Genomic DNA, 12,073 nt, shown 5'->3' with positions numbered 1-12,073 from the left:
TGTTCTTGGTCATCAGCCAGTACTTGCAAGTCTTTTTTTTGTCTTTGATTTAATTCCTCTTGATCTCCAGGTCTTTTTTCTTGTTAGATTATTTTATTTCTCATTAATTTCTTATTGATTTGATCCACCAAGTGCTTGAGCATGAAGTCCAGAAGTATTGTTTGGATTGCCTTGCTTGTTGTTTTGTTTGTTATGGGCAGTTTGTGGAAAGGTTGCCAGTGTGCAGAGGGAGAACCCATTACATTTTGGTGTAAATCTGAACAAAGAAAACATTTTTAGTCAGCCAAGTTTTACTGAGTGTCTTGAGCCATGTGAAAAATGCTTATGTGGGTGTGTATAGTCCCCTACATGGCCACTCTTCTCTCATTTAAACTGTAGTAAACCTTGTGAAAGGTCAGCTGAAGTCAGCTATCATGACAGATTTTTTTAAGGAAAAGTCAGCCATATATTTTACACTGTACTCATGCATATACATGTATATTCAGACACTTCCAAAGACTCCAAGAAAAAGCAACCTGACGCTGACAAATGTCGAATAAGACATGTCAATTTTATGAGGTTATGGCTTTTTGTCGCACATAAATCTGTGAAGTATTGTTATGGCAACATGTGCATTGAAGACACAAGACATGAGAAGGTGGGCAAAAACATGGATGAATGAAAAATGGTGAGCCCATAATTCATAGACTCTCACATATCTGCAAATCTGCACTGCACCAGTACAGTAATAAATTACAGTAGCTGATGGAAATAACCAAGTACATCACAGAATTGTTTTCTATAGATCATTTTTGAATTCCCTTTAATTCCCCCCCAAAGTCCACCCTCCCATCCCCAACATCCCCTGAGACCTTTCAAACATCCCTTCAACCACCCTCTGATTTTTGGTCCCTGCTTTTTTTTTATTGACTTTATGGATCCCCCCCCCCACACACACACACATTTAACTTGCTTTTAAAATGTCACGACATGAAGTGTATCCTGTTCCAAGAAGGCCTGCAGAAATGGATCTCTTTTCATGGCACAGGTGGTGCTGACAGCAGGCACTGGCACAAAGACAACACTTAACAGTTGGCAGGGCTTTAGAAACGCCAGCCAAACCCTCGCCGTGTATTGTTAAAGAACGCATATATAGTACAAACACTCAATGAGGCATTACCAGTCAGTGTCTGAAATACTGCATTTACTTTTAAGTAAGCCTTTCCACTCGCCATTTATTATTGTACATTTGCTGATATACTTAGATCAGCACAAAATGTCTGATTGCTAAATTACTGTACATGAGATACAAATAGCACTTATCTAATTTATTATTGGCAAGAATGTCCCATATTGTGTAGACCTTACTACTGAACTACAAGAACATTTTATGGAAATATCAGAAAAATATTTGTATTAATTATCTCATTATCAGTTGCCTGTTCAATTACAGTCGTTTGAGTCTCTGAAAACGGATAATTATGTTTATGATACCTGAAATGATAAAACAATATGTCAGGCAGCACATACAGTATTGATTAGCACGTCACCCTCAGTCAAGAGATTCTGCGTTCCAATCTTGGTTTAGGCACTCCTCTGTGGATTTTTTATTCTCTCTATGCCTCCTTGTTTTTTCTTCGGTTACTTCAGTTTATATTTACTACATTACAATGGCGGCAATACGTCAATATTATATCATATTAAATGGTGAAGAAAAGGATCAGCGCCTGCAGACGTTTCTCTTCACCTGTGAGCAGCATTTCCACAAGCTGATGGGACTTGCAGTTGAAGTGCTGGTCGCAAACAATACAGTCATAGTAATAATGGGCCGTAAGTTATAGATTTTTTTTTCCGGGTATTTTGATGCGCCACGCGTGCAGTGGGTTGCTTGGCAACTTTCAACTCTCAATTTGCACCTCCTAAGCATTCCGTTTGAACCTGGCATTCTGATTAAAATGTTTGTATTGAATTTATTCATAAGTGAATGCAAAAACACATGCTCCTTCAAAGTAGCCTGTAGATGAGCTGCGCACATGCCACTGGCGATAACTTCTGGATTCATGGCGCAAGCTAATTTCACAATCAAAGTGTACCGTTAGGTCGACCCTTCAGACTCTTAGAGAAAGAAAGAAATTGACTCAAGGGCGAACGGGAGAACATGCCTCATTGCCTCATCAATTTGTTTGTATTTAGTCCAGATTTATTTCAGTGCTTGTCGGTTCATTGTGTTTGTTGCTTTTGTTTTTGCCTGGTCGTGTTCCCAGTTGTGTTGAGTCCGTTCCCAGTATCAGTTTGACACTTCGTATCTTTGTATCTACTTTGTGTTATTGGGTTGGTTGTTAATTTAGTATTTATGCTTCCACGTGTCTTGTTTGCCTTTTTTTGTTTGTTTTCGGAAAAGGAATACCTTTTATTTTTGAGTACATCTTACATTCCTGCCTTGTCTTCCTGCATCCCCGCACTTGGGTCTACTTTTTTGACATCGCCACAACAAATCATGACATCGGCAAGGAATGCAAAGAGACCACAACATTTGCGATAGATTAATGAAATTACTTTGTTTGGAATAATTAATTTCAGAGTCAAAACTGTTGTCATTCTTAAAGCTTAATAAATTGTAAAGTAATTATTTGAGTAACTGCAAAAGAAACCACAGTAATATAAATATAGTAGAACCTTGCTTGTCGAACCTAAAAAACACTACAAAACATTACAAAATTGTTTTGTAGTTTTCTTGTGCCTAAAAACATCCTGCATAGTACAAAATTATTGTAAATAAATATTTTTTTTGAAAAGCTTGAAACTGTTTGAAAGGTTTTCAAGCATATCCAAACTTAGGTGTCTGTTGGTAGGGGGAGTAATAACGATGGGCAGCTGGTGGCATTCGTGAGCCACGAGGTTCGGGGCGCAATTCAGTTTTTCACCTCCTTTAGTTGGATGGCCATAAAGAAGGGCTTGACAAAACACAACTGTATACTGTTCTAAAATCACAACAGTATGGCTTGGTTTGAGAGATGTGTACACAACAATGCCCAAGTAACCAACAGCCATATATACAGGATGAATAGGGAGATCCACCCCTTTTGAGCCATGTGAATGACAACGCTAAGCTAATGCGCATGCTTTCATTTGCCTTTGATGGGAATGTCGACCACATGGCCACCACATAGACACTTCTGTCAGCCCAATGTAGTCTGTACAGTACATCTGTGACAACAGCCTTGAAATGTCACTGTCTGACTGTGTTTACATACAGCCAATAAAGTTTTTAAAACCTGAATATTGGGAGTGTTTGGGTTTTTAAAAGCCATGTAAACGCACGCAATAACCCGAATATGCTAAATGCTAGGTGGCCGGTATTTGGTTAGCAAGCGTTAAACATAGCAACACAGATCTTCAACAGACCTAGACACAAGTTTGTTAGAACATATAATAAATCCAAGTAGAGTATTCCTTATTGTCAAAAAGCACAGATTTAAGACTAAAATGCACACTACCAGTCACAGAAATTTTAAATTGAGTTGAGTGTATCAACATCATCTGCCCAAAAAGCTATGCAAAGCCTCACATTCACTTATTAGCAAACTTAATTTATTAAACTGTAAATATAGTAAAGTGGGAGGCAGTCACCCACTGGTGACTGCAGCCTTTGTTTTAACTAATAAAACGGCAAAACGGTTAAATAGCTTACTTTAATCGCGCTCCACATTGTGGCGAAGTGTGGAATCCAATCCAAGTCGGTTAAAATAAAATCCTCCACACGGTCGGACATCAGCGCCATCCTAAATCTGAGGAGACATTCTCCTTGGGGCAAACATTTTTTGCCATGTGTGACGGCATGATAGAGAGAGGCTAACAACAACTTTATTTAAGGCTCATTAGCTGGCTAACTTACTATACGCATTCACGAACATTGACATACGGGCACCCACTTCCGTATTAACAACTTGACTAGCCCACTTGCCACCACACAATGGCATTGTGGTGACTACACACTCCCCCACATAGCTACGTCATGCACACTGAGCCAGTACATGCAACACAACACTGTTTGGTGCATACTACCACCTGTTGTACAGGAAATGCAAAGCGTTTCCATATATAGTCAATGCAGTCTGCTCAAAGCAACTCCGGTGTATATTCTTATTCACCCTTTTACGTGTTTCCATCTGTTTGTCAGCGGAACGGGAGTCTGTTAGTGACAGACTGAGAGGTCCGTCAGTACTGTGACCCAGTTAGTGATAACATTGAAGGATGAAAACCCACCTCCGTCAGTGCTTAGTCCGTCAGTTTCCCGTCATTCTTCAGGAAAATGGGCGTCTGTCAGTGACAGATTTACAGACCTTCCCTCAGTACTGATGGAATGCCAACCTCACCCGTGATTTGCAAATATAGGCCACTATTTAACATATTTGATAGAAATACAACACTGCGGAATTCACTTTGGTGTGGGTTCTTTCATATTGTATTGTATAATGTATGATTCTCGTTTCACAGGGTCTGAAATTGAGTGCAGTCTGTTCATAGATCCTAGACGTGGACGAGGATGCATGTCAGTGTGGACTCTCCAGGGGGCGTGTGTTGGTGGTCCCTATCTGGAGCTTGTTAGTCTTTGATTGCAACCTAATGACAACACTGGCATTGTGGTGCAAGCCAACTACACAGACACACTCGCAAATCTGCACTTTTCCACATGCGTCTCACGTGGATACTGTTATAATGTCATATTACAGGTAATTAACCAGCCCATATGTCACCAGTCTGAGAGTGAAAGTGATACCTAGCACAGCTGCTACATTTTCACTTTAGTGTTATGTCATTGAGTTATATCAAGTGTATATAATCCATGCATTGGAATATCGAAGCATTCTCATCTTCAAGTGAAACTGGGAATCAACGAATAGTACCCGCCCATAAGCCGGTCCGCCACTGATCAGGGCTCAGGTAATGACCGATCACGGCTGACCTGTTTTCTAAAGCTGAGCCTTGATTGATCGTTACCTGAGCCCTGAGCAGCTGTGATGTCATTTGCAGTCGACAGAATTGACAAAATGGACGTCCCCTGAGATGTCAAAAAAGAGGTGGATTTATCTGCTTAACTCATATTTCACAAATGCAATATTAATCAGAATTCCGTGTTTCAACTAGTGGGACTGCTGGGAAAATATTCTTGAAAAAAAATATGTTTGGGTTGATTTCCTCGTTAAGTGCAGGAGAGAGCCTACATCACGTAGGTACCCAGAAACATGCATTTGACATTTTGGCTACATATGACCATACACCTTTTAGTATATGTGCAGCTAAAATAAGAAAACAACATAAATATCTACAATTTACCACAAAAATGCTTTCTCAAGCAGCACACATATGTGTATATGTATTAAATGCAATTTAATTGAGTACCGTCTCTTCTTAACATGCATATATACTCAAGTAAATGTGCACATCTGTATGCTTTCCTGGCTGTGCAAATTCGACTTAAAGTAACTCTGTCCAGATACACACTCTGGGTGGAGCAACTCTAAAATGTTTCCTGCACATGTTGAACTGGAAACAGTATAAATGTATTCATTCGTCATGGCTAAATTGTCTTTTAAAGTAAGACTTGGAGGCAGTATTTGAAGAGACAAAGTGAAAGAAGTTTATTGCGCATTGTTTCAGTCATCACTTTGACCTAAATGAATGATAAAGAACAAAACAGACACAAGTTTCTCTCAACATGGACTGAAAATATTTTACCAAATCAAGTTGCATGTTGCTCATTGAAGAAAACTGTATTTTTTTTTCATACCTCAAGGTTAAGTTCAGAAGCAGCACAAGATGCAATTCATTTTTCCTTGATATTACAATTTACATGTTGAGCTTTACACATTTTAATTCATTCCATCAGGGACAGCCAGGTTATCTACAAATATCATGCTGGGGTATGGGTTCTTTGCTTTGATGTGGCCTTAACTTGAGAAAAGGAAGGTACAGATGGAAAGGTGGCGAACAGGAGGTTTTAGGAGCGGAGGATGTAAATGACATGTTTCAAGGCTTGCATCGACTGAGATTGTGTTTTCCCTTCAGCCTCCTCACAGCAGCAGATGGCCTTGCTCTTTAATCATGTTGTGCGTGTGTGTACGCGTGCATGTGGGTGTGCACGCAAGCATTGTAACAAAGATAGAGCGCGTGCCTGCGAGCTAGAATACAATGCATGTTTACCTACCTGGCTTAGACATGGAAGGTTTAATTAGGTGCTTGTGTGGCTGCACCAAGTTTTATGTTTTAGCTTTAAAAAATATATAATTTGGCAATGGTTTGTTGATAAGCAAGCAGGTGGACTGTCAATTTTAACAGCTGTGTAGTATTGTTGATAGCTTTTCCAATGGGCAGGTTTGTGTTAACTGCCACCATGACAGCAAGAATGTACCTGGTTGGCGACAACTGCTCAAGTAGCAGGTTCTAAGGAAGAAAGCAATAAAGGTAGTATGGAGGCTATATAATTTATGGTGCATACTCAAGGGAATAAATGAGCATCGGAAGTTTTTATGTCATTGTTGCCTTTGCTGTCAAATCAGTTGGACCCATTGAAATGCTAACAAAGTTGAAAACGAGAGGGGAACTGCACAATCGGACAAAAAAAGCAAGATGACTGACATGGTAGAACACAACGAGAGGCAGAAAGCTGATCTATAAGGAGCAGGTAATGGCATGAAAATATATTGCAATCCATCCATTATCCATACCGCTTATCCTCACAAGGGTCGCAGGAGTGCTGGAGCCTATCCCAGCTGTCAACGGGCAGTGGGCGGGGGACACCCCGAATTGGATGCCGGGCACACAGAGACAAACAAACATTCACGCTCACAATCACACCCAGAGGCAATTTAGAGTGTCCACTCAACCTACCATGCATGTTTTTGGAATGTGGGAGGGAACCGGAGTACCCAGAGGAAACTCACGCAGGAACGGGAAGAACATGCAAACTCCACACAGGAAGGCCGGGGCCGGATTCAAACCCAGGACCTCTGCGCTGTGAGGCGGACGTGCTAACCAGTACCACCCTATACTATAATAATATACATTGGTACCTCTACTTACGAAATTAATTGGTTCTTGAAGAAATTTCTTAAGTGGAACATTTTATAAGTAGGGTCATGTAAATGCCCTAATCCGTTCCAAGCCCCCCAATATTCAGACATAAATGTTTTATAAAGCATAAAAATGCATCAAAACATGTAACAAATACATGTTACAATTAGATTATTGCACAATAAATGAGAGTTGTGCATAATGTAAAAAACAAAGAATAGAGTAAAGAATAAAAATGATGGCCGTTTACCTTTTAATTGCTGTCCTGATCGCTTTTTGCCCTCTTTGGTTCATGTTCTCTCTCAGAAGTGGTTTTTGCCTGACGTTTTGTAAAGAACTGATTTACTAATGTGGCGACTGTCGAACGGGGCAGGGGCCAACAATGTTTATGAATATGGCCGGAGGGTCACGGCCGGAAGGGTACCCAGGTCAAGGTAAAAAAAAAAAAAAAAGGGTCAAGTGCCCAGCTCTGATAGTGACATAGGGATGGGCAGTCTATTGCGATAAATACATGCGGCCGGACTAAATGCATGTCCTTTTAGCACCTTGTAGGACTTTTTTTTTCCATGTACCTTGCAGGACCTCGAGAAAGCCTCGCCACATTTTAAGGCGACGCATTTAGTCCGGGTGATTACCATACCACGGTGAGTCTTTCTTTTCAAATATCGCATGACGGGTGGGGGGGATGTGTAAATAGATGAGTACCTAGACAGGAAAACATGGGCTTCCGACTATGCTTAGTCCAACTATTTTTTCCAAATTTCCCGCCTATCATTTATCGCCGACAAAATGGGTATCCTTCATAGGCGGACCGGTACGCACATAGGCGGTATGGCCGGCTCCGCACGTTGCACGTCGCCATGTTTATTGTTATGGTTATTAATCTTCCCATTACACTTCTTGTTATCACTGGTACCTTTCTGTGGTGGCATAAAAAAGCCAAAGAAAAAGCTTTAATCCTCAATTGTCACCAAGTAATTTTACTTTCCTTTTGTTTTTCAGGAAATGTTTTGCAATCCTTGTTCAAAAATGTAAATGTTTGCATCAGTAATGCGACAATTCAAGTAATAACATTTAATGAGTTATGGACATTTCTATATAAACATACCTGTATTTATATTCCTTCAAACAGGTGGTTAACGAGCATCTGCTTTGTTGTGTGACATTTATGGAATGGACAGAAATTGCACACATATACTTGGCAGATGTTGACTGTGTAATGAAGCTCATCATCATCACACATACCCAAACAGACACATGCACACCTGGAACACTAGTCCATTCCAGCAGATTTGACCCCTGAAGCCCTGTTGTTGAGGCGACAGAGCAGAAGCAGTGCGACGAAAGGGAGAAGCAACCTATAAAGAGGCAGGAGGAGGCAAGACAAAAATGAGGGTGTAAAAATAGTACATTCTGACAGAGATCATGGACTCATAGAATCAATGTAGTCCATGCAGCTGACCAAAAATAGGACATGCATTTGTTGTCGGAACTAGAAAAAGCAGGAGGCAGCAGCTGGGATACGCAGATGGAAGAAGCGTCAGGAGTAAAGAGTGATGGTGCTCATACAGACAGAGCTGACCAACGTTGCGTATGTCGTATGCTGACCCTCGGCTGGTGGAAGCTGATGCAGTCTGGAACATTTCCAGCACTGAAAAGCCAGATGTCTGGAATGAAAGCCAAAAACATCTGGCAGGAAGGCATGTGTGCTGCACGTTTGTGTGTTTGAGCTAGTGAGTTGCAAAGGGAGATTTGCTCTTGTTTGAGATGGGTGATTATGTGGAATGAGTTCCTCATTTTCAGTTATAGAATAAATGCATTGTCTCATTTAGTGAGATGTTATCTTTATCATCTAGCAGATGCTTGTATCTGACACAGCTTTCATTAAACCATTTTGCTCACAGTTCTGAATCAGTTGTATGCATCACAGTTGTTAGATGTTGAAGGAGAGTTAAGAAATTATCATAAAAAAATGGATCAACCGGTCGACTCTAACAATGAATTATTTAACCTAAGCTTATTTTTCAAACAATTGTACTGCAAATAAGGCTGTTTCCCATTTAAACTGGGCATACACTGTGGCGATTAAGTCGGTCAAGCCTGTTTTCGGGCTCACTTTATCGAGTACACATTGGATGTCACAAGTCATGCAGTCTAAAAGGGGACAAGGTATATTGCCACCTCATGATGTTTTTTACAACAATCAATAATTAATTTCCACCATATTAGATGTCTTCTTTTGCACTGTTAAAGCAGAGTTACGATTGACTTTTTCCTGTGAAAACTGTATGTAGCCCAGGGCCCAACATTAGTCAAGGGCTTATCAGAATTAAAAAAAAAAAATAAATAAATAATAAAGATTTTCCTGGCAATCACTTTACAGTCTTAGCCTGAGTTGACCAACCCACAAGCCTTTTTGTGCAGCGACATGGCCATAACCATAGTGTCTTGATAGTTTCATATTATCGTGCTACTTGTTGAACTTTCTGTCAGTCACTTGGCCGCTGCAAAAGTTCATGAAGAAGCCCGCTCTACGTATCCTATAGCTTAATGCCGACAGGCTTATCGGAGTCCACATTACTCTGTCATTTGTTTATTTATCAGGCAATCATATCATTGCGGCATCCAGGGACGAATCACACACCCGCACTATAGATTCCGGACGTCACGTGACTGGCCATCATGTGCATTTGTTGAATGCATCTGTAGAATGCTCGCCTCTTCTCTTGCCCGCTTGTTGTGGCACTCTGGTGCTCAAAACTGTCTACCATTGTAGACGTAGTGTAAAGAGTTAGTGTAGAGGTAGCAGTGTGTGTATGTGTGCGCGTGTGTGCTGTCAACATAATCAAGTGCGCAAATAAAGACCTCCGCACATAAAATCCAGCCAGGTCCTTTCTCTTCTTTATAGCCTGGATCTTAAAATGGGGGCAAAAGTTTCTCAAAAGTTGGAAAACAACTTTAAAACAAATTATTGATAGATATCTCAACAATTTTGAACCCCTGATGGAAGATTGGACTACAGAGTTATTATTAACTTATTTCTATTAACCCATTAAGGCCTAAAGCACCTGGTTAAACATCTCAACCTAAGGTAATCTTTGGAATCACCCTCGAAAACCTGAAGTTTTCGAAAATAATAAAAAAATAATCGATATCTCAGCCCTTGTAGCAGATCATTCCAAAAGAAATTGAAAGCTTAGACATGTGGCTTTCAAACTGGCCCAAGTTTATTAATCGTTACTGTTTCAATCAAAGATGTAAAAATAGCTTAATTTTTTTTATCATTGCAAGAGAAGCACTATTTTTCATTTTAAAAAATCAAGTGGTAAATGCCATTCTCTATTCTGTTACAAAGACGTAATTATCGTCATTGTCTACAAATATATCTTAACCATATATCACGTTCAACTGGTTCCACTGGTTCAAAGTCCACAAGCGCGTCGTCTTTTTCACTTCGGCGGCATCCGCCATTACTGGCAGATATTACCAACATCCTCCGAGGAGTCATGACACCGTCACATGTATATTCCAATGCATTTTGTTGGCTAGGACACAGAGAATTGGATTAAAAAAAGAAAATAAAGGCAATGCTCTCCCGGCTTTAAAGGTAGGAACATGGTTATGTGCTCCCGGCCTTAATGGGTTAGCTAGGATAACGCATATCATTCACTTTCAATTTTACTTTGTTCAGCAACGGGTGAAGTTAGACAAAGTCCATCCTTCCATCCATTTTCCATGCCGCTTATCTTCACAAGGGTCGCAGGGTGTGCTGGAGCCTATGCCAGCAGTCTTCGGGCAGTAGGCGGGGGACACCTCGAATTGGTCGCCAGCCAATCGCAGGGCACACAGAGACAAACAAACATCCGCACTCACAATCACACCTAGGGGCAATTTAGAGTGTCCAATTAACCTACCATGCATGTTTTTGTAATGTGGGAGGAAACCGGAGTATCCGCAGAAAACCCACGCAGGCACGGGGAGAACATGCAAACTCCACACAGGGAGGCCAGGGCCAGGATGGAACCCATGACCTTTGAACTGTGAGGCGGACGTGTTAACCAGTCGACCACCGTGCTGCCGTGAGACAAAGTCTCATTTTAAAATGTTTTTTTTTGCTCTACATCAAAAGCTAAATATGGTAAAAATACTACAATGATGGGAAAATGAAACATCAATATGCTTCATGAACCAGTTCTTTTTTTTTTTTTTTACACCCCTCAATGGCACTCTCTGTTCAACATAGGCTGAAAGCAAACTGACTTGCCAATTCTTAAACCCTTCTCTTTAACCCATTAAGGCCTAAAGCACCTGGCTAAACATCTCTCAAAACCTAAGGTCGTCTTTGAAATCACCCTAAAAAAGTTTTCCTGCAAATTCAACACTTACAAAATAATTAATATCCCAACCGCTGTAGCAGATGATTCCAAGAATAATTTGAGAACTTAGACACATGGCTTTCACACAGGCACAGGTTTATTAATATTCACTGTTTCAATCGAAGATGTAAAGATAAAGTGTCAGTGCAAGAGAAGCACTATTTTTAATTTTTTTAAAAAGTCGAGTGGTAATTATCATCATCTGTTACAAAGCCGTTGAGATAGTCATTGTCTACAAACATATATCTTAACCATATACCACGATCGGCTGGTTCTACTGGTTCAGTCCACAAGCGCGTCATCTATATTACTGCGTCACTTATTTCAGAGCTCCAGCGATTGTCTGCGTCTGCCATTATGGCCCCCAAAAAAATCAGAATATCCTCCCAGAACTCACGACACCGTCACGTGTGTATATTCTGATGCATTACATTGGATGTTCTCCCGGCTCAAAAGGTAGAAAGACACGACAACGCGCCTGGCTTTAGTGGTAGAAATGTGGTTATGAGTTCCCGGTGTTAATGGGTTAAACCAACAGTATCATGTAGAAAAGTAAAAAAAAAAATACAATTGGTTCATGAAACATCTTGAAGCTTCATTTTCACTACAATACGATACATCAGAGATGCACAGACCGTTTCATT

General features: G+C 40.5%; 1 protein-coding gene and 1 pseudogene across 1 annotated transcript in view; one reads left to right on the top strand and one right to left on the bottom strand.

Moving 5' to 3' along the window:
• Window positions 1–9,824, bottom strand: part of LOC147145897 (uncharacterized) — a 32,454-nt pseudogene extending 22,630 nt beyond the window's left edge.
• sgcz (sarcoglycan zeta) overlaps window positions 1–12,073 on the top strand; it is a 301,050-nt gene that overhangs the window by 136,592 nt on the left and 152,385 nt on the right. The window lies entirely within an intron of this gene.

The sequence above is a fragment of the Filicampus tigris genome, chromosome 6 (genome assembly GCF_054856515.1).
Source record: "Filicampus tigris isolate MCC_2025a chromosome 6, RoL_Ftig_1.0, whole genome shotgun sequence".
NCBI classification, from domain to species: Eukaryota; Metazoa; Chordata; class Actinopteri; order Syngnathiformes; family Syngnathidae; genus Filicampus; species Filicampus tigris.
Note: the sequence above shows the minus strand (reverse complement) of the source record. Positions and strands in the feature narration are given on the sequence as shown.